Here is a 25666-nt window from a genome sequence, read left to right as displayed (position 1 = left end):
CCCGGAGTCGGACGCAGCGCAGGTGTAATGCTGGTGCAACAGTGGGCGGAAGGCGGTCGCGATGCAGCCAAGGGGGGGGGGGGGGGGGGTTGATCCGGAAACCGGCGCGGAAGAAACGGCCGGTGCCGTTACGAGAGCGGGCGGATGGCGATCATGGTGTGACCACAGAGCGATGGTCGCGGAAACTGGAGTCGTTGAGGCGAGCGGAGTCGCCGAAACGGCGTGCGGGGACGGCACAATGACGTCAGGCATATAAGAATGTGCGACTCCGTGCGCATGAACATTCGAATTACAGTTCACTAACGTCGTCGGCACATCATACCAAACCGAAGGCGACTGCTGAGCTGAAGGATGAAACCAACGTCCTTCACACGATTAACGCTCACAATGTCAATAAGCGGCGTGCACTGTCCGCGTAACAGCCATTGCTGTGAGGAACACTAGTAAAAACGCGAGCACAGATAATAGGGTGCGAGTCACTGGCAGAATACGACGCTGGTGGATCCATTGTTCCGAAGACAATGTGGACCAGTATACGAAGTCCGTTAAAGAAGTAAAGAAGCATAAAATAATTCCCGAACACAATATGACGATGTTGGGGTCACCACTATGGATAGTACGATTTGTAGATCGGTGCTAACACACTTTTGCATTCGAACGAACATTTGTTTTAACACTGGATAAGGCGAATACAATATGGCTGTCTGAACATAGTGCGCAGAGAGGGCTAGCAAGAAGTAGAGTCAAGGATCATCGGGTCCAAAGGCATGACGCTTCAAGCCAGAGGCGCCACAATTACATTAACTACGAAAAATAATTTTTGATAAATGAAACACATATTACATTTTCAACACACAATGATTTTTAGCGTTTTGTGAATGTTTGTTAGAAAAGGTTTACGTTATTGTTTTTTTATTATTCATTGTTCATAAGGGCATGTTATAAGGCTAATGAGCAAGGGCACTACATCAGTAGTGTGTGGTTAAGTTGAGAATTTGGGTCTGATGGGAAGCGTACTGGGGTAGTCCATGCAGTTGATGTGATCACTGTGTCCAGATGGGGTTGCTGTCAGAGAAGTGAGCAGGAGACTCGATTCCAATGCCGGTCTGATACAACTTTTCAACATGCCCCAGTGATACAAATCAATGTCCAATGGCACTGATGTCTTTAATTGCTTTGAGTCGTGATTTACAAGTATGTGGGAACAGTATGCATTATTCACACAACTGTTACATGTGCAGCCCCCTCATATTCAACACTGGAGTTCTTAGTGCTACTACACTGTGACCCCAAAGTTTGGCTAGCAGGAGCTGAAGTAAATATGGTATACAGAAGACCTCCGATTTTTGCCGATTTTTGCCGATTTGTGCCGACTGGAGCAGGGCTATGTTCGGAGTGTATTTTCATCCAGAAAGTAAGTTCCTTAAAGACTGTTCGACAAAGAGCGGAAAAGGTGAAAATCTAGGACCCAAGATCAAATGAAAGAGGTTGGTGCGGAATGACTTCCCAACCCATCTCCTGTATATTGTTTCCTGTCAGTGTAGCAGAATGTGGAACGTCGTTATCGTGGAGTAGCATCACTTCACGCGGTCTTACTGGTCACTGTTCCTAGATTGCGTCCTCAAAACGTCTCAGTTGTTGACAATAAATGTCAGAAGGGATGGCTCCAACTCGGGGACGTGATTCGAAGTACACCACACTGTCGCTGTTCCATCAGATCCATAACATTATCTTTTATGGATGCGCACAGGTCTTTATACGAGGAGTTGCTGGTTTGTCGGGGCTCAACCATTCCTTTCTTTTCCTATATTAGCATGAAGGCACCACTCATGGCACCAGTAAGGACACAGGATAGGAGAGGTCGGTGCTGTTCACGAGCCGATTGATGACAAGCAAACAGAGATGCACTTATGGGAAACCGCAGATTTTTCTGATTTTGAATTAGAGTATGCGGTACTCCTACACCCGATTTTTGAAAGTTCCGCATTGCACGCAGATGTCGCACGATGGTGGAATGATCACATTTCATCATATTTGCCAGTTCTCAAGTATACTGACTTGGATAGTTGTGGTATGATGCGTTTAAACGATCTTCATCAAACCCCGAAGATCTTCCTGATTGTGGAGAGTCACTAATCTCACAACTATCCTCCTTAAAACGAGAAAGCCATTTTCTTCACGTGCTCTGTCCAATGGCGTTATCCCCATACAAGATGCAAATGTTTGGGGCTGCCTCCGCTGCTGTGAACCCTCTATTGAACTCAAACAGAAGAATATGTCGGAAACGTTCCGATTTCTGCACTTGGCCCACCATTTTCTAGCGTCAACAGCTCCACTTACTGTCTCTAAACGACAAAATAAAATATTTACACTCAGATAGCGATAGTGAACCACAAACAAAAAATGTCAATTGATAAATAAAATCATACCAACCGGAGCACCAACATGCGAAACAAAAACGCTACGCCAGCCGCTGTGGCCGAGCTGTTCTAGGTGCTTCAGTCCGGAACCGCCCTGCCGCTGCGGTCGCACGTTCGAATCCTGCCTCGGGCATGGATGTGTGTTGAAGTCCTTAGGTTAGTTAGGTTTAAGTAGTTCTAAGTTCTAGGGGACTGATGATCTCAGAAGTTAAGTCCCATAGTGCTCAGAGCCATTTGAAGCTTTCCTTTTCTGTATCTGTGTCTGTTTCACTTTCAGTGCAATGTCAGCTGATTCACTTTTAATTTGACTTGCAGAATCAGTATCACTTCGAGTCTGTAGCACTTTCCACGTTTATGACCATCTCCAGCCATTGGCCTATTAAACTTTCACCTAAAATATACTGCACCTCAATTTTATTTACGTTTTCACGGCGTTCCTTCCAGTCTTGTTTTGTTACGGAAACAATTTGTTCATCTATAAGTGAGTCGATCAGTTTAGAAACTACGTAACTCCACTTTTTATGCAAAAGCCAACTGCTGTATAGTGGTTTTTGTCAGTCTAGCAGAATGCGGGCGCGTGTTACCGTGGAGCAGCATCACTTCAGGCAGTCTCTTACTGGTCGTTATTTTTGGACTGCGTCCGCAAGACGTCTCAGTTGTTGACAATAAATGTCAGCAACGATGTTTACGTCTCGGGAAAGCAATTCACAGTACATCACATTGTCGCTGTTCCACCAGATGCACTGTATTATCTTTTATGAATGCGCACAGGTCTTTGTACAAGGAGTTGCTGCTTTGTTTGAGCTCATTCACCCCTTTCCTTCCTTATTTTTGCGTAAAAACACCATTTCTCATCACCTGTAACGATAAGGATAGCAATGGTCGGTGTTGCTCACGAGCCAATTGATGACGAGCAAGCAAATGCGCACAAATGGCAACCGCTGATTTTCGTTATTTTGGCTTGGAGCATGCGGCATCCATATATCCGATTTTTGAACCTTCCGTATGTAGTACGATGCCGGGCGGATCACAGTTCAACACATTTGCCTGTTCTCGAGTATACTGACATGGAACATTGTGGACTTATGCGTTTAAATGATCGTCATCAAACCCCAGAAGATCTTCCTCAACATGGAGAGTCACTAAAATCAAAACGATCCTGCCTAAAACGCCTCTACTGAACTCAAACAGAAGGATATGTCGGAAACGTTGCGATTTCTGCATTTGGTACCCCATTTTCTAGCATCGATAGCCCTACTCACTATCTCCAAATGACAAAATATAATATGTACTCTCAAGCAGCAAAAGTGAACTACAAAAAAAATGGCAATTGATAAATAAACGCGTAACAATTGGAATACCGACATGCAAAATAAGAACGCTACGAACTTATGCACCAGCCTAACAGCATAGATACTGATAAGCGGAACTAGTTAATGAAATACCTATTTTCTAGATGATAGCGAAAGAGCTGATGAACGACATTGACTTTGCTTCCCATTTGGATATTACGAAAATTTTGAAAGTACAGTATGAGTAAAAGCAGAGTCTCAAATTTAGTTGTCTGGTCGATATAACGCTACATAGCTGCTGAACCTGATACCAATGATATTATCAATGTTTGCTTTACTCAAAGCAAGGAAATGCGGAATAAATTCTAATATGAACACAGGTCCTGGAAAGTATACATTCTCAACTTTTAGCTATAACTCTCTTTCTAGTTAATAATTTACTGATATGTACTATTAATTTATGAGGAACAAATAAAATCATTTCGTCATTATACATCATACTAAAACCCAATGTACAGTCGATAGGTGTAGATTTTGTTTTATTTTCCCTTTTTTGAAAAAGTTTGTACAATTTGTAATTTATTTACTGCACTGACACTTAATTCGTTGTGTGCAAATTTTTCGAAAAAAAGCTCATTTGAGTAATATTTATCAATAATGCTTAATTTTCATTAAACCGACTTACAAAATTATAAAAAATTATGCTAAATCGCGCAGAAGAAATTGTAGCAAGGTATTTCTACATGGGGAAAGGGGCGGGGCGCATCTTCAAAAAAATGGCTCTGAGCACTATGGGACTTACCATATGAGGTCATCAGTCCCCTAGAACTAGGAACTACTTAGACCTAACTAACCTAAGGGCATCACACATATCCATGCTCGAGGCAGGATTCGAACCTGCGACCGTAGCGGTCGCGCGGTTCCAGACTGTAGCGCCTAGAACCGCTCGGCCACCCCAGCCGGCGGCACATCTTCGTCATTTCTGTCACGGTCGCGACACCACCTCTGTTGCTTACAAAACACTCTTGTGACCTAGCCTAGCATATGCTCTAATTGTGTGTGGCCTTTACTAAACAGGTCTGCAGAAAATGTCGTATGTATTAAAAGGAGAGTAGCAAGAATGGTCACAGGTTTATTTGGCACGCAGTAGAGCGTCACAGAAGTACTGAAAAACCGAAAGTGCCATACCCTGGAGGTAGACTCTAACTGTCCCGTGAAAGCTTGCTTCCAAAGTTTTTAGATGTAATGGTAAGTGACTAGTCTAGGAACATACTACAGCCTCCTGCGTCCTTGTTACTCACGTAGGGAACGCGCAGATAATATCAGACTAATTGCAGCGCTTACATATACTTTGAAGCAGTCATTCTTCCCGCGCCTTATACACGAATGGGAAGAAACTGTAATTATGAGGTACAGTGGGAGGTACTCTCTGCCGTGCAGTTCACAGTGATTTCCAGAAAAGGTCTCTAGGTGCAGATGTAGATGAGCAAACACATACAGAAGTAGTTAGTGCCTTGTATACCTGCAGCCTCACTATAAAAAAATGTTTCAGGTGTGCTTCGTTGCGTAGCTCGACACTTGTCCACTAATGCACGACTTAAACCTTGAAATGACGATCTCTGTCTCGCAGTTCCCTCTCCACACGAGCTGAAGCGCAACTCTGACGTAACATTTCCATGTGAACACGACCTTGTCTTGGTGCATGACGAAGCTCCTTAGGCAACTCGGAACTGCGGTTTGCTTCTCATCGTTAGCCAAAGGACAAATCCTCTGAATCACGTCATCCAGTTCGTAGTTTTCTACCTAACAAGAGCTTATCCTCCCGTTCAGCATCTGTTAAGAATAAACGGACACTGGAAATCCTGAAGACATGGAGACCCGTCTGCTGAAACAATGAGAAGCTCAAATGCAAACTACAATATTTAAGATGTATAGAATTGTTATTTATTTATTCATAGGCGTGAAACGCATCCAATTTCAGCATTCAGGATACAGACACATTCGAGGACGGTTTGATAAGTCTGGTAAATTTCCATGAAAGAATGGAACACTTTTTTTGTGCCTTTACGGTTGGTAAGCCTGATTATTCCATGGACGTATAAAGAATTTCTACACTGTACAGCGTACAATTCATTGTTGACGGCCATTTGAATTTTTCACTGTGCCGAGTGCGACTGAAAATGAAGATAAACGAGTTTCGTGCTATTATTAAACATTTTTATTTGAAGAACTAGACTGCCGCATAAATCAAAACGGAACTGGATGAAGTTCATGCGGACGTGCGCTCCGGCCGTCCAGTTGAAGTCGCTACAAAGGAAAATCCGTGATATGGTAATGCACGACAGCCGAATAAAAAATAGCGAGGCTGCAGAGACTAAGAATTTCAACCGAGTGAGTACATAAATCGTACACTGAGAATTGGCTACAAAGAAGCTGCGCGCGAGGTGGATGCCGCGATTGCACACGGTCGACCAAAAGCGCACCCGACACATTTCAGCACAATATCTGACGATGTTTAATGGTAATCCGTAAACTTTCTGTTGATTGTTGATGAAACCTGGATCCATCATTACACACCAGAGTCAAAACAGCAGCCAAAACAATGGACCAGGGAAGGTGAAATTTCAACGAAAAAGCCCCACTGTTTTCCGAGATACCCAAGGAATAATCATCATAGAGTACTTGGAAAAAGGCAGAACCATAAGGGGACCCTACTATGCTTCATTGCTGGATCGTTTGAAACTTAAGTTGGCTGAATCAGGAGCTAGGCTGACAATTGAAAAAGTGCTGTATCACCAGCTTATTGCCATCTCACACATCAGCGATAACAATGGCAAAACTGCCTAAACTGGGCTTTGAGTTGGTTCCTCATCCACACTATTAACTAGACTGGGCTCCAAACGACTTCTTCCTGTTCCGCAACTTGAAACTTCAGCACGCTGGGAATAAATTTTCATCGGATGAGGAAATGATAGTTGAAGTCAACGAGTATTTGAGTATTTTGCAGAGTTTTAGCAAAACCTGTTTCTCTGATTGGGCGCAAAAGCTAGAGGCCCACTGGACCGAGTGTATATCGTTCCAAGGAGTCCATTTCGGGAAGTAACTGAGCTGTTCACGAAACAAACATTTTTTTCATGCTTTTCTGTCAGACTTATCAAACCACCCTCCCGCGCACATAATAGCGCTTATATACAATTTGTAGGACATAATCAACATTGGAGCTCAGATGGAAACCCAGTTCTAAGCAAAGAGGGGAAAGCAGAAAGGTGGAAGGAGTATATAGAGGGTCTATACAAGGGCGATGTACTTGAGGACAATATTTTGGAAATGGAAGAGGATGTAGATGAAGATGAAATGGGAGATGCGATACTGCGTGAAGAGTTTGACAGAGCACTGAAAGACCTGAGTCGAAACAAGGCCCCGGGAGTAGACAACATTCCATTAGAACTACTGACGCCCTTGGGAGAGCCAATCCTGACAAAACTCTACCATCTGGTGAGCAAGATGTACGAGACAGGCGAAATACCCTCAGACTTCAAGAAGAATATAATAATTCCAATCCCGAATTCCAATTACCGAACTATCAGTTTAATAAGTCACAGCTGCAAAATACTAACACGAATTATTTACAGACGAATGGAAAAACTGGTAGAAGCCGACCTCGGCGAAGATCAGTTTGGATTCCGTAGAAATGTTGGAACACGTGAGGCAATACTGACCTTACGACTTACCTTAGAAGAAAGATTAAGGAAAGGCAAACCTACGTTTATAGCATTTGTAGACTTGGAGAAAGCTTTTGACAATGTTGACTGGCATACTCTCTTTCAAATTCTAAAGGTGGCAGGGGTAAAATACAGGAAGCGAAAGGCTATTTACAGTTTGTACAGAAACCAGACGGCAGTTATAAGAGTCGAGGGACATGAAAGGGAAGCAGTGGTTGGGAAGGGAGTGAGACAGAGTTGTAGCCTCTCCCCGATGCTATTCAATCTGTATATTCAGCAAGCAGTAAAGGAAACAAAAGAAAAATTTGAAGTAGGTATTAAAATCCAGGGAGAAGAAATAAAAACTTTGAGGTTCGCCGATGACATTGTAATTCTGGCAGAGACAGCAAAGGACTCGGAAGAGCAGTTGAATGGAATGGACGGTGTCTTGAAAGGAGGATATTAGATGAACATCAACAAAAGCAAAACAAGGATAATGGAATGTAGTCGAATTAAGTCGGGTGATGCTGAGGGAATCAGATTAGGAAATGAGACACTTAAAGTAGTAAATAAATTTTGCTATTTGGGGAGCAAAATAACTGATGATGGTCGAAGTAGAGAGGATATAAAATGTAGACTGGTAATGGAAAGGAAAGCATTTCTGAAGAAGAGAAATTTGTTAACATAGAGTATAGGTCTAAGTGTCAGGAAGTCGTTTCTAAAAGTATTCGTATGGAGTGTAGCCATGTATGGAAGTGAAACATGGACGATAAATAGTTTGGACAAGAAGAGAATAGAAGCTTTCGAAATGTGGTGTTACAGAAGAATGTTGAAGATTAAGTGGGTAGGTCACGTAACTAATGAGGAGACATTGAATAGGATTGGGGAGAAGAGAAAGTTGTGGCACAACTTGACTAGAAGAAGGGATCGGCTGGTAGGACATGTCCTGAGGCATCAAGGGATCACCAATTTAGCATTGGAGGGCAGCGCGGAGGGTAAAAATCGTAGAGGGAGACCAAGAGATGAATACACTAAGCAGATTCAGAAGGATGTAGGTTGCAGTAGGTACTGGGAGATGAAGGAGCTTGCACAGGATAGATTAGCATGGAGAGCTGCATCAAACCAGTCTCAGGACTGAAGACCACAACAACAACAAATCTACATTGCTATAAGAGCTGCTTAGTATGTTGAACTCCACATTCACAAAGGTGTGGTGATGCGGAATAACACATTTTTGCAAACTGTCTTTTGACCATGCGACTCCAGTTCTGAGTCTGTTCAGAGTTTTCCAACACAAACCATGCTTTAGCGAAACCAGCAGCTAAATTTTCCGGTTATGTCATCTAATGGTGTTCAGACCTCATTTTCCACTTAGATAATCGGGAACACGTCTGTCGGCCAGCGTTATCTCCTGTCCTCATGAATCTTTACAGAGCCGGCCGTTGTGGCCGAGCAGTTCTAGGCGCTTCAGTCCGGAACCGCTTCAGGTTCGAATCCTGCCTCGAGCGTGCATGTATGTGATGTCCTTAGGTTAGATAGGTTTAAGTAGTTCTAAGTCTAGGGGACTGATGACCTCAGATGTTAAGTCCCATAGTGCTCAGAGCCATTTGAAACGTTACAGTTTCGTCGAAAAGTGTCTGTTTGTTTCCCATTAATAAGAAAATGATTCTGAAAGCGGTATTTTAGTTACCGAAACGATTCCATTGAGCGGTCCATAATTAGTCTACAGCGATATTCGTTTTATAGATATGCATTAACAGGGACAGTAAACACAGCAGCGATTGGTTAGAAAACGGCAAGTACCATATCTCGATTTCCCAGAAACTTCGCTCATTGGAAGAGGAGCCAAAATAGCGAACACCTGTCTCGACTTATCCGTAGATACGTGACCGTTTCAGAGAAAACGACCGTCAGATTTCCACGTAATTTAGATGTCTTTCGTGCCTTGTAAGATGTGCCTAACTGGTGGGTCACTGGCTAGCATCGCGACCTCTCACTTCTGCGTCGTTAGTTCGAAACCCTAGCATTGTTTTTATTTATGTCATTTTTTTCAGTTATCTGCTACACGTCCACAAAAGGTTACTTCAAGAATGTTTCTTATTAAGTTAGGGGATACAAGAGTATTATATTAATTGTAAAATTACAAGTGGGTTCCACAATAAGTGTCATACATTTATTATACGTATATACCTACTATGTATGGTATCATAAGAGGCTACAATCTTTCCAATTTTCATATTCTTATACTTATTTTTATATTAGTTCTTAATTTTTATATTTTGTTGTTGTGTTTGTTCTTCAGGAAGATTTGATGCATTCCCTTGGATGTTATCAATCGTAGAAACATTCGAAACATCGTGTGAAAACAGATTTCTTCTTATGAATCTCGCTCGGGGAAGAAAAGTCGTTAACATTGCTGAAGATTTCACGCACTGGCAATAATTTCACAATAAAACACGCATGGCGTATCACTTCTCCGAAAACACGTGCCTGAAATTGATTATGAATTAAGATACACTACTGGAACTTCACCGAAGACAATTTCAAATAATTTTTCTATTTATTTATTTTTTCTGTTTTTATTTCTTGTTAATTCCTTCACCAACATACAATTAGCAGACGAAGAAGGACAACGTTATTCCAGTGTACACTGACGTAATATATCGCAACACCACGAAAGAGTTGTGAGACATAAACGAAAATTGGTAGCCGTATTTCTACATCTTAAAGGTGGTGTCTATTCAAATTTCGCGCCAGTGGAATGTCAGAAGTTTGAACGTGTTCGGGAAGCTAGAAAATCTGAAAAGAGAAATGCTAAGGTTCAGTCTAAATGTAGTGGGATCAGTGAAGTGAAATGGAAAGAAGACAAGGTTTTCTGGTCAGATGAGAACGGTATAATATCAACAGCAACAGAAAATGGTATATATGATAGTCAGTTATGAATCGGAAGGTAGGGCAGAGAGTGTGTTACTGCGAACAATTCAGTGATAGGGTTGTCCTCATCAGAATCGACAACAAACCAACACCAACAACGACAGTTGAGGTACATATGGCGACGTTGCAAGCTGAAGATGTAGAGACAGAGAAAGTATATGAGGATATCGAACGGATAATTCAGTGCGTAAAGGGAGATGAAAATATAATGGTCATGGAAGGTTGGAATGCGGTTGTAGGGGAAGGAGTAGAAGAAAGGGTTACGGGAGGATACGGATTTGGTACTAGGAATGAGAGAGGAGAAAGACTAATTGAGTTCTGCAATAAATTTAAGCTAGTAGTAGCGAATACTCTATTCAAGAATCATACGAGGAGGAGTTGTACTTCGAAAATGCTCGGAGATACGGGAAAATTCCGGTTGGATTACATCGTGGTCAGACAGAGACTCGGAAAACAAGTACTGGAATGTAATGCGAACCCAGGAGCAGATATAGACTCAAATCACAATTTAGCAGTGATGAAGAGTAGGTTGAAGTTTAAGAGACTAGTTAGGAAGAATCAATGTGCAAAGAAGTAGGATACGGAAGTACTAAGGAATGAATAGGTACACTTGAAGTTCTCCAAGGTTATAGATATTGCGATAAGGAATAACTCAGTAGGCAGTTTAGCTGAAGAGGAATGGACATCTCTAAAAAGGACAAACACAGAATTTGGAAAGGAAAACGTAAGTATAAAGAGGGCAACTGCCAAGAAACCATGGGCAGCAGAAGAAGTACTTGAATTGATCGATGAAAGAAGGAAGTACAAAAATGTTCAAGGAAATTCAGGAATACAGAAATACAAGTCGCTTAGGAATGAAATAAATAGGACGTGCATGGAGGCCAAGGCGAAATGGCTGCCTGAAATACGTGAAGAAATCGAAAAAGAAATGATTCCAGAATGAAATGTCTTAAAGATGTGATTGTCGGATGGACTGACTCAGCATATAGAAAAGTCAAAGCAACCTTCGGTGAAACTAAAAGTAGGGGTGGTAAGATAAAGAATGGTTCAAATGACTCTAAGCACTATGGGACTTAACATCTGAGGTCATCAGTCATCTAGTCTTAGAACTACTTAAACCTAACCAACCTAAGGACATCACACACATCCATGCCCGAGGCAGGATTCGAACCTGCGACCGTAGCAGCAGCGCGTTTCCGTACTGAAGCGTCTAGAACCGCTCGGCCACAACAGCCAGCGATTAAGAATGCAATGGGAATTCCACTATCAAATGCAGAGTAGAGAGCGGGTAGGTGGCAAGAGTGCACTGAAGGCCTCTGTGAGGGGGAAGACTTGTCTGTTGTGATAGAAGAAGAACAGGAGTCGATTTAGAAGAAATAGTAGATCCAGTATTAGAATCAGAATTTAAAAGCGCTTTGGAGGTCTTGCGATGAAATAAAGCAGAAGGGATGGATAACGTTCCATCAAACTTTTTAAAATCATTGGGGGAAATGGCAATGAAATGACTATTCTCGTTGGTGTGTAGAATGTATGAGTCTGGTAGCATACCATCTGACTTTCGCTAAAATATCCATACAATTCCGAAGACTGCAAGAGTTGACAAGTGCGAAAATTATCGCACAATCAGCTTAACAGCTCACGCATCCAAGTTACTGAGAAGAATAATACACAGAAGAATGGGAAAGAAAATTGTGGATGTGCTAGACGACGATCAGTTTGGCTTTAGGAAAGGTAATCGTACGAGAGAGGCAAATCTGACGTTACAGTCGATAATGGAAGCAAGACTAAGGAAAAATCAAGATACGTCAGTAGGATTTGTCGATCTGGAAAAAGCGTTCGACAATGTAAATTGGTGCAAGACGTTCGGAATTCTGAGACAAATAGGGATAAGCTATAGGGAGAGATGGGTAATATACAACATGTACAGGAGCCAAGAGAGAATAATAGGAATGGTCGATCAAGAACGAAGTGCTCGGATTAAAAAGGGTGTAAGACAGGGATGTAGCCTCTCGCCCCTACTGTTCAATCTGTACATCGATGAAGCAATGATGGAAATAAAAGAAAGGTTCAGGAGTGGAATTAAAATTCAAGGTGAAAGGATTATGAATGATACGATTCGCTGATGACATTGCTACCCCGAGTGAAAGTGAAGAAGACTTACATGATGAACGGAATGAACATTCTAATGAGAACAAAGTATGGATTGAGAGTAAATCGAAGAAAGACATAAGTAATGAGAAGTAAGAGAAATGAGAACAGCAAGAAACTTAACATCAGGATTGAAGGACACGAAGTAGCTGAAATTAAGGAATTCTGCTACCTACGTAGCAAAATAAGGATATCAAAATCAGACTAGCACAGGGAAAAAGGGCATTCCTGGCCAAGGGATGTCTACTGGTATCAATCATAGGTCTTAGTTTGAGGAAGAACTTCTGAGAATGTACGTTTGGAGCACAGCATTGTGTGGTAGTGAAACATGGGCTGTGGAAAAACTGGAACAGAAGAAAATCGAAGCATTTGAGATGTAGTTCCACAGAAGAATGTTGAAAATTAAGTGGACTGATGAGGTAAGGAATGAGGAGGTTGTGCGAAGAATCGGAGAGGAAAGGAAAATATGAAAAACACTGACAAGAAGAAGGGACAGGATGACAGGACGTCTGTTAAGATATCAGGGAATAACTTCCATGGTACTAGATGGAGTTGCAGAGGATAAGAATTGTAGAGGAAGACAGACATTGGACTATATCCAGCAAAGAATCGAGGACATGGTTTGCAAGTGCTACTCTAAGATGAAGACGCTGGCACAGGAGTGGAATTTATGGCATGCCGCATCAAACAAATCAGAAGACCGATGACTAAAAGAAATGTATGTTTCACATCTTCTCCTAAGTCCCTGGATCGATTGCAAGCAAACTTGGTACACATAACATCTATTTTCTGCAAGAAAAGACTGTGGGGATATGAACCACCTACTCCATTTGGGATGGGAGTGAGTAGGAAGTGGATGTAGAGAGATGAGGGAAGAGGAGGCGGACAGAGATTGAAGAGAGAGGGGGAAGGAGGAGGTGGAAAGAGAAAGGGGGAGTAGGAGATGGACAGAAAGTAGCAGGAGTAGATGGACAGAGACGGGGGTGGGGGGAGAGTGGATGGACAGAGAAAGAGGGAGGAGAAGGTCATAGAGAGGAGGGAGGAGATGGACTGAGAGAGGAAGGGGAGTAGATGGACATAGAGAAGGGGAAGGAGTAAATGGACAGAGGGAGGAGCGAGTAGGTGATGGGCAATGATAGGGATGAGGAGAAGATGGACAAAGAGAGCTGGAGAAAGACATGGACATATAAATGGAGAAGGAAGAGGAGGAGGAGGAGGAGGAGGAGGAGGAGGAGGAGGAGGAGGAGGATGAGCTGGACAAAGAGGGGGAGAAAGACATGGACAAAGAGAAGGATAAGCAGATGAGTGCAAATAGTATCATACGCATACACAGGTGAAGTCGCATGTAAAAAGTTAGCTTGTAGTGAAGTCCAATTCAGGTGCTGGCACGTGGATACTTCGTAAAGCAACTGGGGCTCATCTGAAAAAGGTCAGTGGGTCTACAAAATCTTCCCAAACATCCAGGAAAGGATAAAGCTGCACCATGTCCCGCCTGGTCGAGGCATGGTTCACTTTCTGGCTGGGCACAGTAGGGAGGAATGCGTGGCTGTGGAATGGTAGCAGGTTCTCCAGAACACATTGTATTTCAGAATCCATTGTGCAACTTACGTAGACAAGAGATAATACAAGGAAACCGATTAAAAGTAATTGTTAAATATCCAGAGTTATGGGAAGTTGAGAACAGCTTGGCTGTCAACTGTACAACGAATACTTCAGTAGGTGTCAGGAAAATCACAAAAGAGGCTTTGAGCGCACAGCACAAAACACACGCAGCTTGAGTATCAGTGAAAGTAAAAGTGAAAGCTTTAGTGATGTGAGTGATGTAGTCTGAAATACTATACGAAGCATAATCAGTGCATCAGAGCAGACTGTCACCATTGTCTGAGTCACACACATTCTTTGATCATCTCTTTTAGCCACTGCAGATCTGAACAGTCACAAACACTATTGCAGATGGTAATCGTAGTTTGTCTTACGAACCAGTTAGGAAATTAAAATGTTGGTGGCTGAAGTTGACGATTCCCCCACGTAAAGACGTGAGTGTTTACAACCATAACATCGTGCTTGTCGTCAAGACATCTTTTGTCTCTTTCGCACCAACGTAGAGTAGGTAGGGGTAAACCCAGCAATTTTCAATTTTTCTAATATTGTGGTCAATGAGTGGTTGATTTTCCCGTGATTTCAAATTGAAGTCATAGGTTGAGTCGTTACCTATACCCAGAGAAACCAATAATATAGTGACGCTTTTAAGGGAGATGTCTAACCTCTGACCATGATTTTAAAGGATGTTTCAGAAAGATTTAGTCGCATTAAATTTCAAGTCGCACAAGCACATCACATTTTTTTCGAATGGATGACAGTGGAGTTATAAATATCTAAAACAAAACTGGCATACTTTGGTTACTTTTATTCTCTTATGTCATACAGTATCGTATTTTGGGGTAACTCAAAAATCGAAAAAATGATTTATAGTTCAAGAGTGTAAAATAACACTCCTCGCACTCCCTTGAGCCAAACAGTCTTCATTCTGTAGAAGCACAAACAGAGAAAAAGACTGTATGTCGACAACAGTATCAATTATTACAAGCAAACGTCGCTAGGTCTCTCGGTCAGGGAATAAGAACTATCGACGGCACTTCTCAGGATTAATAATTATAACAGTGATCACTGTTATAATATAGGCGGTCAATAACGGGGGCGGGAGGATTAAACAAAACTTGCTATTACACGAAAGGTCGCGTGAAATATGGGAGAGTTGGTCACCCGGCTTATAACCCATCCAGATCCCAGCTCTGTCTAATTATTAATTTCAGAGAAATTTACATTTTAGCTAGAACAAAAATTGCGGGCTTTTACCTCACGAAATGGGGTAGAGCCCCGCAGTGGAGATCTTTGACACATTTGAGGTAAACAGGAATAAAAATGGATGACTGCATAATAAAACACTTGAAGAAAGCCTTTGTAACACTGTTGTATTGTAGCCAAGCTGCCCAACACAATATTGGATTGAAATGTCTTGTAAATTTGAACATATTTATAAAAATACTTGTACAAAAATAATACTTTCTTCTCCACGAAAGGAGGATTAGTGGGGCAACCGAAAGAGTTCACTTACTGAGGCTAAGCTATCTAGGTACCTATTAAATAGTATATTATGTTAGGTCCTCTGATTCGCCTAGATGTCCCAGGCTCTTGTTCTTCTTCTTCGACCGAGCGAGGTGGCGCAGTGGTTAGACACTGTACTCGCATTCGGGAAGACGACGGTTCAATCCAGCGTCCGGCCATCCTGATTTAGGTTTTCCGTGATTTCCCTAAATCGCTCCAGGCAAATGCCGGGATGGTTCCTTTGAAAGGGCACGGCCGACTTCCTTCCCCATCCTTCCCTAGTCCGATGAGACCGGTGACCTCGCTGTCTGGTCTCCTTCCCCAAACAACCCAACCCAACCCCAACTCTTCTTCTTCGGATACTTATACGCCAAATAGTAAGTCCATCTGTATATCTGAGCTTCTGTCATGATGTGAGAAGTCTAAATCTGACTCCGACGAATAATCAGCAGCCTGTTTGATCTGTTTCCTACTTTTTTTGGTACTGATGTAATGCAATCTAGCTTACGTTGTTTTGTTTCTACAGCACGCTCTTTTCTTTCTTTGGCACGTATTTCCGTCTCAGTGGCAAAAAAAAAAAAAAGTTCAAATGGCTCTGAGCACTATGGGACTTAACATCTGAGGTCATCAGTCCCCTAGAACTTAGAACTACTTAAACGTAACTAACCTAAGGACATCACACACAGCCATACCCGAGACAGGATTCGAACCTGCGACCGTAGCAGTCGCGCGGTTCCACACTGAAACGCCTAGAACCACTCGACCACCGCGGTCGGCTCTCAGTGACAAGTTTTTCTTTTCCCATGCACTCTTCTTCCATTCGTTCCTTATTAGCTGTTGATGTTAGGAAGGACAGATTTCAATGCTTTGGCAGAAAGTTTCCCCTAAATCCTTATTTTAGACAGCGGAATTATTTTTCCAGGTGAGATAATCTGTTGGGAGTGTGCTTTGAATGTCATCTTTTGCAGGAGTTATCGTTGAAGATTGTCGTCACTTGGACAAACTGCCTGTTGACTTCTGTCTCGGGTTCTTTGCTCGACGTTTGCTTGATGATTTTTCTGATGCTTCGCCAGCACGACTGGTTGACATTGCCAAAGCTTCACTCCCCATTGCTAGAAGTGGACTGGAATCGAGCTCGCGGCCGCAGATTACATGTCCCTGGCGCCCCAACGTCCAAGGGTTTTTTCCATGCTCATTTTCGGTGTGGTTCTCCCCTTGCTACCCGCAACGGTCGTTCGCTGCAGCCCGGGAATCTGTGATCAGTTCACCTCGTGGTTTTCCTCTTTCTTGTTGAGAGTATTGTCATGTTTGTGTATTTCTAAAGCTTTTCTGAACAAGCGGATGTTATAGCTCTTCTCTACAGCAAGAACTTCCGTGCCGGCGAACTTTTTTACTACGTGATCGGTCCCGCACAGCATGTGTTCTGCCACGAACGATTTCTCCATCTGACCCAAGCTGCAATGCGGCTTATGTACGCTCGCGACCGCGAGCTCGACCTAAGTCCACCCCAAGCAATGGAGAATGAAGTTTTGACAATGTGCCAGCCACTCGTGCAGGCGAAACGTCAGAAAAATCATTAAAGAAACGTTGGTCGAAGAACTCGTGAGAGGCAGCTTGTCAAGTGCCCACGAAAGCCTCAACAATTTTGTCGTCATATTGTTGGACCTACGAGGATTTACGTAAAACACCAGCGGGGATTAGCCTCATTCCGCTATGTTTGATAAATGCGCCCTTGTAACTCTTGAGGCTTTCCCGGCGATCTAATGACATCTTGGGTTGTCGGGTGTTCTGCCGGATATCAGCGTCGTACTTGCACGATATTTCGGTCACGTAGCTCTTGACCTTCATCAGGTGCGACCTGAGACTGCTCCTCGAGTGGACCTGGTCCAGTATTTATGCCTATGGCCTTCCCCCTCCACCACCGGCTGCAGGCGCTTCCTCTGTGGTCCGCGCCCATTCCCTGCGACCTGCTGGAGCGTTGCTGCTCCGAGGCTCAGAGGCACACTAGATTAAGACAGGTGACTAAGTCAGCCATGGCTGAACACTGTCTAGAACTTGATCATGCCATGAAGTATGAGGATACCAAGATTCTAGCACAAACACCCAGATTTTGGGACAGTGTTATAAGAGAATCGATAGAAATTAAAATGGCTGACGATCTTATGAACCGTGACACAGGGTACCAGCTAAGCAGAGCCTGGGATCCGGCTCTGGAATTGTTAAAGGAGCAATGGGGCCAGCTGCAACACTACACAAACAGAAGAACCAGATACATGGAGATGGGAAACGAGCCCCTGACGGAACGCCAGGCGCACCAGACCGAAGATGGAACACCCAGAAGTGGGACTGGTGGGCGCGGACCGCAGAGGGAACATCCAGAGCCGCAGCGGACGAAAAACGGAGCGGCAACGCTCCAACAGGTCGTGGTGAGCGGGCGCTGACCGCAGGGGGAACACCTAGAACCGCAGCGGACGGAAAACGGAGCAGCAACGCTCCAGCAGGTCGCAGGGAATGGGCGCGGACCACAGAGGAAGCGCCTGCAGTCGTTGGTGGAGGGGGAAGGTCATAGGCATAAATACTGGACCAGGTCCACTCGAGGAGCAGTCTCAGGTCGCACCTGATGAAGGTCACGAGCTACGTGACCGAAATATCGTGCAAGTACGACGCTGATATCCGGCAGAACACCCGACAATCCAAGATGTCAAATGCGACCTTGTTAGTTTTGATGACCAACTGAAATAATTATCTCCAGACGAAAGTGAAGCTTAAACGCAGTAGTGTCAACAAGTAATTAATTGACTCTTCTTTTCAGCCCCTACATTATACAATGTTCCAGTGAAACACCAGAAAATTTACATGTAAGCGGTAATAAACGGATTTACGTCATTCTCTCAACTCTGGAGCGTCCTACCAGGACGAAATTTCATAGAACAATAAGTTACAATAAGGCAAACCTGTCACCAAGTGATCAACTTCTAAACCGTTGGCAGTCAATTCAAAAACTCGATGCAGGGTTTTACCACACATGGTGGTTCACCCCCACGTACCATAGTTGCATGGTGAGATTCAAAAGCCAGTGAGTCGTTCAATAATCTAATGGACACGCTTACCAAATGTTTTTGATGGAATGAAGACACTAAAGTGGGGGGGTCAGCGATGCTGTTATTGCTTTTAATGATGGCAACATCGGTAGGGTGAAAGTGCTACAGCATATGGGAGTTAATCCTACATCAGAGTACTTGAACGGATGGACAAGGTTCTCATTGATAAAGCAGAGTATGCAGCACAGTTGGGCACTAAGGAGTCCAGAAAGAAGAAAAGAAGAAAAAAACTCGGAAAAAGATCAAGAGGATGATATACAGTATGGTGCAGGGTGCTTCTGAGTGACTAAAAATATTAACTTATGCGCAGTAACTAGCTTGAGCTCGTCCCACGCCTCAAATCGTTGCTGAGTTCAGTACAGATTCTAAAACACACACAGGTAATAAATTAAATTGACATGATATATAGCCGGCCGGCGTGGCCGTGCGGTTAAAGGCGCTTCAGTCTGGAACCGCGTGACCGCTACGGTCGCAGGTTCGAATCCTGCCTCGGGCATGGATGTGTGTGATGTCCTTAGGTTAGTTAGGTTTAATTAGTTCTAAGTTCTAGGCGACTGATGACCTCAGACGTTAAGTCGCATAGTGCTCAGAGCCATTTGAACCATAGCCATGATATATAAATGGCAAATAGCGCACCTGCCTCCAAATATGACAGAGAAAATGAGAGCAGACATCTGAGTCCGTGTGAATCACAAGCATTTGGGGTTAACAGTGTATATAATTTACATAATTAGATAAACTCTAAAACATAAATAGACCTTTTAGTCTTAACTGATAGTTAAAACTTTTAAGATACCTAAACCCACAGAGACAATGCACCAGTACCACAGTTAAAGGCAAGTTACCTAGCAATGAGAAATTTTAAATATACCTTAGCCCAGAAAATATACACACACCAGTAGAGCTAATGACGACAAATCTTTCTCGAGGAAGGTGAACAGACAATGAAAAAATTTTTAAGATACCTAAACGCAGAAAACACTTGCACCAAAAATGCAGGTGCAAAGAAGTTTTTGTAGACCAGGCACTCACAAACAGATGAAAAACCGGTACACCACCTTTGTCCTACTAGTCCTGATCCATGGTGAAATTACCGCAATGCCCAGTACTCAAACAGTTCAAACAGCCATGAACATTCCATGCCAGCAGCAGTTATGGATGCCATAAAACCTATTTACAGAGACCTGGCAAATCCTGAATTCCTGAAGAAGTGTCTGCATGGTCAGATTCAAAATCCCAGTGAGTCGTTCAGTAATCTTATTTGGACAAGTTTATCAACAAATGTTTTTGTTGGAATGAAGACACTAAACTGGGGGCTCAGCGATGCTATTATTGCTTTTAATTATGGCAACATCGGTAGGATGAAAGTGCTACAGCATATAGAAATTAATCCTACATCAGAGAACTTGAACGGATGGACAAGGTTCTCATTGATAAAGCAGAGAATGCAGCACAGTTATATGGAAATGGAAATGAGCATATGGCATCGTTGGCCGGGGAGCCACATTGGGCGACTTGCACGCCGGTTTTGAGGATGAAATGATGATGAGGACAACACAACACCCAGTCCCCGATCAAAGAAAATCTCCAACCTGGCCGGGAATTGAACCCGGGCCCGCTTGTATGGAAGGCGAGCACGTTACCACCCAGCTAAGCAGGCGGACTGCGTCGGTTATAAATACCCCTGAATTCACTTTCAAGCCACATGGCAGTACACAGAACTGACAGCTTTTTCCAAAGAAAATAAAGGCATTGTATTTCCCAGACCACTGAAAGTGAGTCTTGCCCAAACAATTTCGCATGCAGCTGCAATTTTTATCTCGGTGGATTTGAGTTTCTTGTCTACTGCGACAAGTACACCAGCTCCATTCCCCACTAGCCTGTCGTTTTGATATAAACTTAAATTTTCCCCAAAGGACTCACTGGTACCAACTCCAGCTTTTAACCGGATTTGTATACCTAGTATTACATGAGCTTCACTGCTTTTCAGGAGCGCTTCAAACTCTGGCAGTCTGTTACGAATGCTTCTATCGTCAACTACAAGGATTTTAATTCTCTCGCCCTTAGGGGGTGGGGCGGGGAGGAAGGCATTCCTTTGGACATTACATTAATACTTCCAGCTCTGAACTGGATGGAGAATCGCCTAATCTAAAAAATTCATGAGTATGCCCCACACCTGGGGAGTAGTCTCTGATGTGTAGTACACACCTGACCCATTTAACGGAAATCTACAATTATCAGCCCTGCGGTGCAAGTCCAGGAAGTAGCAGCCTAGCTTTTCATAGAACCGAGCCTTTAGTTCAATCCTTCCTCTTGATTCAGAACTAGATGGCCATGATCAGTTCTAGGACAGTGCTGCAAATTGCGAGCTTCGTTGAAACTCTGTGTGCAAGGTTGGTCGTCTCAACTTTCTCTGTCAGTCGTGGAATGATCCAAATGTCAAGGGAGAACTCAGACAACAGGCATCAATTGTTCCAACGCGCGCCACAATCTGCAGTTGATTGCACCTTTTTTCCTCAGTGGCTGCCAGGAGAGTCATTTAAACATCTTGAATGAGAGCTGCAGGCTTACACACTAAGTTTTTTCCATTTTTTCCATCCATTTTTCCATGGAAAAACTGGTAGAAGCCGACCTCGGGGAATATCAGTTTGGCTTCCGTAGAAATTTTGGAACACGTGAGGCAATACTGAACCTACGACTTATCTTAGAAAATAGATTAAGGATAGGCAAACCTACGTTTCTAGCATTTGTAGACTTAGAGAGAGCTTTTGACAATGTTGACTGGCATACTCTCTTTCAAATTCTGAAGGTGGCAGGGGTAAAATACAGGAAGCGAAAGGCTATTTACAATTTGTACAGAAAGCAGATGGCAGTTATAAGAGTCGAGGGACAGGAAAGAGAAGCAGTGGTTGGGAAGGGAGTGAGACAGGGTTGCAGCCTCTCCCCGATGCTATTCAATCTGTATATTGAGCAAGCAGTAAAGGAAACAAAAGAAAAGTTCAGAGTAGGTATTAAAATCCACGGAGAAGATAAAAAAAACTTTGAGGTTCGCCGATGACATTGTAATTCTGTCAGAGACAGCAAAGCACTTGGAAGAGCAGTTGAACGGAATGGATTGTGTCTCGAAAGGAGGATATAAGATGAACGTCAACAAAAGCAAAACGAGGATAATGGAACGTAGTCGAATTAAATCGGGTGATAATGCGGGAATTAGATTAGGAAATGAGAGGCTTGAAGTAGTAAATAGGTTTTGCTATTTGGGGAGCAATAAAACAGATGATGGTCGAAGTAGAGAGGATGTAAAGTGTAGATTGGCAATGGCAAGGAAAGCGTTTCTGAAGAAGAGAAATTTGTTAACATCGAGTATAGATTTAAGTGTCAGGAAGTCGTTTCTGAAAGTATTTGTATAGAGTGTAGTCATTTATGGAAGTGAACCGTGGGCGATAAATACACTCCTGGAAATGGAAAAAAGAACACATTGACACCGGTGTGTCAGACCCACCATACTTGCTCCGGACACTGCGAGAGGGCTGTACAAGCAATGATCACACGCACGGCACAGCGGACACACCAGGAACCGCGGTGTTGGTCGTCGAATGGCGCTAGCTGCGCAGCATTTGTGCACCGCCGCCGTCAGTGTCAGCCAGTTTGCCGTGGCATACGGAGCTCCATCGCAGTCTTTAACACTGGTAGCATGCCGCGACAGCGTGGACGTGAACCGTATGTGCAGTTGACGGACTTTGAGCGAGGGCGTATAGTGGGCATGCGGGAGGCCGGGTGGACGTACCGCCGAATTGCTCAACACGTGGGGCGTGAGGTCTCCACAGTACATCGATGTTGTCGCCAGTGGTCGGCGGAAGGTGCACGTGCCCGTCGACCTGGGACCGGACCGCACCGACGCACGGATGCACGCCAAGACCGTAGGATCCTACGCAGTGCCGTAGGGGACCGCACCGCCACTTCCCAGCAAATTAGGGACACTGTTGCTCCTGGGGTATCGGCGAGGACCATTCGCAACCGTCTCCATGAAGCTGGGCTACGGTCCCGCACACCGTTAGGCCGTCTTCCGCTCACGCCCCAACATCGTGCAGCCCGCCTCCAGTGGTGTCGCGACAGGCGTGAATGGAGGGACGAATGGAGACGTGTCGTCTTCAGCGATGAGAGTCGCTTCTGCCTTGGTGCCAATGATGGTCGTATGCGTGTTTGGCGCCGTGCAGGTGAGCGCCACAATCAGGACTGCATACGACCGAGGCACACAGGGCCAACACCCGGCATCATGGTGTGGGGAGCGATCCCCTACACTGGCCGTACACCACTGGTGATCGTCGAGGGAACACTGAATAGTGCACGGTACATCCAAACCGTCATCGAACCCATCGTTCTACCATTCCTAGACCGGCAAGGGAACTTGCTGTTCCAACAGGACAATGCACGTCCGAATGTATCCCGTGCCACCCAACGTGCTCTAGAAGGTGTAAGTCAACTACCCTGGCCAGCAAGATCTCCGGATCTGTCCCCCATTGAGCATGTTTGGGACTGGATGAAGCGTCGTCTCACGCGGTCTGCACGTCCAGCACGAACGCTGGTCCAACTGAGGCGCCAGGTGGAAATGGCATGGCAAGCCGTTCCACAGGACTACATCCAGCATCTCTACGATCGTCTCCATGGGAGAATAGCAGCCTGCATTGCTGCGAAAGGTGGATATACACTGTACTAGTGCCGACATTGTGCAAGCTCTGTTGCCTGTGTCTATGTGCCTGTGGTTCTGTCAGTGTGATCATGTGATGTATCTGACCCCAGGAATGTGTCAATAAAGTTTCCCCTTCCTGGGACAATGAATTCACGGTGTTCTTATTTCAATTTCCAGGAGTGTAGTTTAGACAAGAAAAGAATAGAAGTTTTCGAAATGTGGTGTTACAGAGGATTGCTGAAGATTAGATGGGTAGATCACATAGCTAATGAGGAGGTATTGAATAAAATTGGGGAGAAGAGAAATTTGTGGCACAACTTGACTAGGAGAAGGGATCGGTTGGTAGGGCATATTCTGAGACATCAAGGGATCACCAATTTAGTACTGGGGGCAGCGTGGAGAGTAAAAATCGTGGAGGGAGACCAAGAGATGAATACACTAAGCAGATTCAGAGGGATGTTGGTTGCAGTAGGTACTGGGAGATGAAGAAGCTTGCACAGGATAGATTAGCGTTGAGAGTTGCATCAAACCAGTCTCTGGACTGAAGACCACAACAACAACAACAACACACACTAAGTGCACATGGCGTCCTTTCCTGTGGTCTGCTGCCATTTCCTTAAGGGGCCCCATTATTCGTCGTATGTTTGAATGGCTGACGATTAATAGACGCCTATCCTTTTGCGTCTGCAACCTTTTGGCACAGGCCAAAGCAAGTTTCCCAACAGGCAGAGTGAGTCCCACCGACTCAGTTTCAGTTTCACTGGAAGACAGCACTTCGAACCTGTTAGTCTTGGGGACACCCTGGTCTCTATTTACTATTTACAGGAGGCCCATACCAACCACTGACACGCCACTCCCGAAGTGGACGAGTAGTAACAGATCGCATACTTCCTGCAGAGGAGGCAGGAATCACAGAAGGTGGTACTTGAGATACCATTGGTAACTCTGGTACACGACTGTTGGGAACTCTTTCAACACAGCTGCCAATCGTTTGACTGTAGTCTGTTTGACAGAGTTCACAGTGGGGCTGCACTGTGACTAGTGCAATCTTTTACAGGGCAGTAAACAAATAAGTTTACACTAAGCCTCCTGATTACCTTTTAATCTGTTGAGCAAAAAATGTTACTAATTTTCCTTTAATAACTGAAACAGTTAGTACACAAAACGAGATTTCTATTAAGGCAAGAGAATAACCTGTGGAAAAAATTACTGGTTTCCCAACTTTTTGAAGTTACCGTCGCTAAAAAAATCGAAAATAGCTTTAAATTGCGATAAATGGACATAATATATACTCCTCTTAAAAGGGAAAACCAGACGCAACACAATATGTTAGTTATAAAATGTGCTACAGTAACTAAATCACAAACACTGATTTGCTGCAAAATGGTTAATGCAAACTACCATGGTACCTTCCGAAAATTTTCAAAAATGTACGTTTATTGACGTTGATATGTACTGAAATTCGGGCTGATAGAAACAGTAAATTACAAACGTTGATCTGCTACGAATTAAGTTATAAACAACACTTGTAACTTACGAAAATTTTCAAAAACATACTTTCGTAAATGTATCAAAGTTCTCAAAAAGAAACCTGTTTATCCATGTGATTGTAAAATGAAATTAGGAAACTATTGTTTCTGAAAGAGGATAGGCCTACTATTAAAAATTTCTTAAAGAGCGCAATATACGTTTAGGCGTACAGTTGATAGTAACAGAATCAGCGTCACTTGCAAATGTTAAAAAATTCGCAATATATCACGACGCATACGACTACTGACACAATTCACTTGGAGTCAACTGTAATACAACAATTGTTGTACACGGACACAGTACATGTGAACGCAGGCTTCAGCACATCCCCTCATTGACGCCCGCATACGTTCAAAAATCCCAGGCATATTCTGAAAGCTTTGATAACCAGCCGCAATGCATTTCCGGAATTCATCGCACTACTATCGGGGCTAGAACACACCACATCTTTTAAATATCCCCACACAAAAATATCTGATAGCTTCAAGTCGGGGGACATGGGCGGCCATGCTATTTGCGAACTATGACTGATTTACTTGCTATTGAAACGGTATTTACTAGTACTTAGGTAGCCAGAACGATGATAAATTCAAGTGAGGGTACTGCTGTGGCTGTGAAGATTCCGGCTCATTTGCTTGCACATGACTGACCCAGGTCATTGACCTTTCAACTACATCGTAAGATTACAACCCTTCATCTATGAGAGCACAAGCCACGCCCCTTTTTTTGATGATCTCATCAGGAG

This window comes from Schistocerca cancellata, chromosome 9 (assembly GCF_023864275.1).
Source record: "Schistocerca cancellata isolate TAMUIC-IGC-003103 chromosome 9, iqSchCanc2.1, whole genome shotgun sequence".
NCBI lineage: Eukaryota > Metazoa > Arthropoda > Insecta > Orthoptera > Acrididae > Schistocerca > Schistocerca cancellata.
This window is presented reverse-complemented; position numbering follows the sequence as displayed.